Here is a 4,991-nt window from a genome sequence, read left to right on the forward strand (position 1 = left end):
GCCTACTATTTTCAAATGAAATTAGTGTGTGGAATAAGAATGGCTTTGACGATTTAGCTGGCAAAAGACACGAAAAATCGTCGATTCTTTCGTATTTGAAGCGATTTGGAATTTAAGCGGAATAGAATTTAACATTAGTAAATGATATAAAATAAATATTGAAAATTGTAACGAGATAGTTACGGTTTAAAGCAGGCTGTGGAGTCGCGTAAAAATCTACCGACTCCAACTTTGACTCCGACTTTTCCTTACCATCCGACTCCGACTCCGACTCCACAGCCCTGGTTTAAAGATATATCTAAATAAATAGATGTTATATGTTTTTAGCAAAGCAAGAATTGGCATTTAGAGGGCATATGGAATATATTGGATCTAATAACAGAGGTAATTATATTGAACTTGTTTATTTATTAAATACGTCAGATAAATAATCTATTAAAAATACATTTAAAGAAAGAATTAACTGATTGCCCCTGGAAGTCGGCTTCTTATAGAAACACAGCTTCCCTATCATCAAATGTCACGGCACGCCACTGTTACATAGATAGGTTGTATCTTGTGGACATCTTTCAGGCACCTTCTGCACTACATCTTCCCACTCCCCTTCCCTTCCCTGCCGACTTGACGGGCTCTCCCGCATGCCTCGCAACGTGAAACGTCTCAATCCCAGAGTTCCGCACACAGCCGCGTCTGCGACTGTATAAACATTCTATTTTAATAGTTGTAATCAGTTTTATGAATTTCTATGCTTAGATTCTTGTTAATATTATTTTTGTCTGTAGTAATTTCGTAGCTTTCCTTAAATTTTCTTTTGTACCAATTTTTTTTCTTTGGGTACTATTATAACGTCATTCTTATCTATTTTGCAGTTATGAGTTGTACAATGTTCGTAAAAAACAGAGTTGATTCTATTATATTTCAAATCCGCGATGTGTTCTTTTAATCTTGCTTCTAATCTTCGTTTTGTTTCTCCAATGTATGCTTTTGGTGGTTCACGTGTGCAAGGTATTTTATAAACGACTTCAATAAAAAGAAAATGTAATTATTTTCGATTTATTCACATCCACATTTGTAATTTCAAATTATTATCTTATTAAATGTTTTTATAAATCAAATATACTTTTTCTTTCTTTATATATGATATAAAGTTTAAAAATTGTTATTACGAATAAGATTTTTTTTACAGAACAGTAGAAAAAGTTACAAAAATGCTTGAAAACGGTAAAACTACCGACTAACCAAATAGATAAACAAACTTATCGCCATAGTGCGACTCTAACGCCAGCTATCGGCAGCCTGACACATTCTCTACTTGAGAGCATAGCTCAAGGCCCAATATATCTATTGACTTTTGCATTACTTTGGATTAGTAGAGAAAATATTAAACAGCCAAGCTAAGATACTATTTTAAACTTTAATTAAATTTGCGTTATAAATTTACTAATTTAAATAAAACTATTTTTGAATTTTTTTCTATTAAATAATTAAATATTGTCTTTCTTTATGTTTTTACAATGAATTATATTTTAATGATACTTTTACTTCTAATGCAACCATTCACAATCATATATACAATTAAAAACTTAAGATCTAAATAAATTAAAGTTATTATTATTTATTACTATAAATTTTATTATAAGTATATTATTTTTAACAATACTTACAGTATATTTAATTATATCATTATTTAATATCCGTTTATTTCTAAGTCACATGTCTTACTGTCAACAAGTCTGACTAATCGCTCATAAAAAATCATCTTGTTTAGTTGGACAGACTGTAACCAACTTACACTGCAATTCAGATTAATTGCACATTTTGTACAACTTTATTCTAATCTTTGTTTGTTTTACGATACAGCGACGTTTATTACTTTAAATTAAAAATGTCTTTTAAAAAGAGATTTCGTTCTTCTATGCAGGATAATTATTTTATATGCAATTAAGCAATTAAATTATTGTAGAATGTAAAAATTAGATAGACAATTTTCAATATAATAGACATTTTTTAAAAAATTATATAACATATTTTCCGAAGTTTTTATGAATTGCAGCTATAAAAATTTATTTATTTTAGATAGTTAAAAATTGTATATAAATTAAGTACTAAATATATCTTTTTATTACTTTTATTATATACTTTTTTATTTTCTAAATTGTTTTATGAGCTTAATTAATTACCTGTTTTATATATAATGAAGATAGCTTAAAAAATAAAGTTTAATGTTTAATAAATTTGAATTTTTGATCAATGTATTTAAGCAATTATGGTCTGGGTCTGTTTTACGTTTTTTTTTTTTTTCCCTGAATGGCGTTTATGAAATTAAATTAGAAATTACTTAACAAGAAACGTATTGTAATATATATATATATAATATTTAACAGCTATTACTATGTTATTTAATAGTTCTTATGTTTAATTGTTATAGATAGTTAAGGAAGGCAGTATGGCCTAGGCCAGTGATGACGAACCTTTTTCCAGAGGTGGGTCAACATTGAATTCGAAATTTATTAACTCCAAATCGCAAGTCAAATATTTAATTTGAGTATTTAAAAATGCTTACAAATTTTACATTATTTAACTTTTTAATCTATATGGCAAAAATAATAATAAATTTTGTGTAAATGTAAAGATGATGATAATGTGATTATAACAGAAACAAATATTTCGTTTAATGGGAAATCTGTTTACTTGATGATAATTTTTCCACTTGAGATTCATAATTAGGGACCTTTGACTTTTGATGACAGAATTAGGATTTCCACAATACTTATGCAGATTTGAAATTATTAATTTTTTTGTTTTTATTTTATAAAAACGTAATACTTTCTAAATATTTAATGTGGGTACCTTGATATCGTCGCGCGGCTCACAGATTCGCCATCACTGGCCTAGGCAGTTAATAGGCACGTCTACCGTTCTATGAAACTCNGTTTAACTGAAGTAAAACGGGTTTTCCCCTTGCTATGGATGTCTGCCTAGTTCAGTTCAGCCACATTCCGCTACAGTTCGCCTTTATTATCAGTTCGAAATGGGGTGGTTCCATAATACCCGCAGTGTTCCATAATACCACCTTCTCCTCTAATTATAAATATATGAAATTTTCTTGTTTTTAACTCAGATATTAATTTTGTCTTTTTTAAAGGACTTCTTACAAATATTATTTGAATTTGGTTTTGAACATTATTTATTCGTAAATGTTGTTAATATTTATATTTCTATTAACTGTCAGTTTCACGATTTTAGACTTTAAATTGATTAGACAATTTGTGTTTTGCTTAGAATTTCTGTCTATTTAAAAATTGTTTTTGGGAGTTTTCGTTAAAGACAAGAAAACGTAGTAAAAAAATTTATAGTTAAAACTGTATATACATAAATAATAGATTATAGAGCGTCACTCAAGTAAATTACAACAAGGTAGATAAAAGGGAGTTACTAGACTCGAAGTCTATTCTTTTCTCGGTTCAAAGGATCAACATAAAATCGAAATTTCTATACGGACACGAAACACGAGAATTTAGATTTTTTAATACATATTACTGTTAACACGAATGTATATGCAAGGACTGATCCGCGTAAAAATCACGAAATTCGGTGAAAAATCCAAACGTTTCACATTAAATTTCGTGGCGACGCAACAATAAAATCTGACAATTTGTTGCCAGCGGTCGATTATTGTTGTTGCGAGCGGTTGGATTTTCTGTTTGTGCGATAAAAACTGATTTATTTGAAGCGTTTTTCTGAATTTTGCATCATTTGTATCGATTTTATCGGTAAGTTCAGACTACGAACTTTCTAAATTTACGTATTTTTGAACATTGTTAAGCTGAATATCACAATTACTAGCAATGCTTTTCCGGCAAAGCTCCATTTAGATAACAATTGATGGGTTTCGTCAGAGACGACGAATGGGCTCTTTCCACTTATTTTAGGAAATACTTTTTATCCTTTTTATTGTTAATTATCGTTTAGCCCGAATCCAATCGAATTATTAAAGATTTGTAATTGTTAAAGAAAAATGGGAATTAATAAGTACAGTACGTTAAATTGTTACTTCCCGCTACGTTTTATTTACACATTATATCCCATATGAAATTTGCACCGCTATATTCTAAACTTTAATTAGAATTACTCTATTTTCACAAATATTTTGTGTTATGACAATCAACAGAATTGTATAATTTGAATAAATCGGTTTTTTAAATTATATATTAATGATGCAACGAATAGTATATTCGGCCTCAGGCCGAATACCGAAATATTCGGCCAAACTATTCGACTTTATTAATTAACGCACGTACGAAAATTGGCGCGCAAACCACATTATGGCAACGATCGCGCACCCTACTCTCTATTGGCCCTCTGCCACTACGCTTCGCCAATCGCGTTAATTCTTGACAGTTGTAGCAGACAGACATGAGCGTCATGGCAGTATGTGATAAGTGATGATATCAAATGTCGATAACAATGAAATGACCTACACGTGTAAATAGCAGAAAAAGAACAGAGAAGGACCGCGAAATGTGAAAATAAATATGAAATTGAGTTGATAACATAATCGAACAAGTCGAGGCAGCTTATTGGTGCGTAGTTCGCGGCCGTCAATGCCAAATAATTGTTTTCATAGATTTCGCAAAGCTAAATGCTTGTAATGAAAGTCACTTAGAGTTAGGGTTTCTCATTTCCCGGTATTTTGCTTGTCCCGGGATCCCGGGATAAAAGTGAACTGTTTCCCGGGATCCCGGGAAATCCCGGGATAGAATTAATTATTTTTAAAGTATACAAAATATCTTGAAATCAAATGATATAATTATTTTCCATTTTTTAAAGTAATTTTAAAGTTTTGTAACCTCCAAAATCATATTAATAATGCTGTGTTAGGTCTATAGGCCTATAATAAAAATTACCTTTAAATAACGTAGAAATTTTCACAAATAGAAAAAAATTAATTAAAGTTTGCTGGAAACTGCATACAACAACAACAAAAAAAA

Source organism: Centruroides sculpturatus, unplaced genomic scaffold (genome assembly GCF_000671375.1).
Source record: "Centruroides sculpturatus isolate CEXI.00-Female unplaced genomic scaffold, Cexi_2.0 scaffold404, whole genome shotgun sequence".
NCBI classification, from domain to species: domain Eukaryota; kingdom Metazoa; phylum Arthropoda; class Arachnida; order Scorpiones; family Buthidae; genus Centruroides; species Centruroides sculpturatus.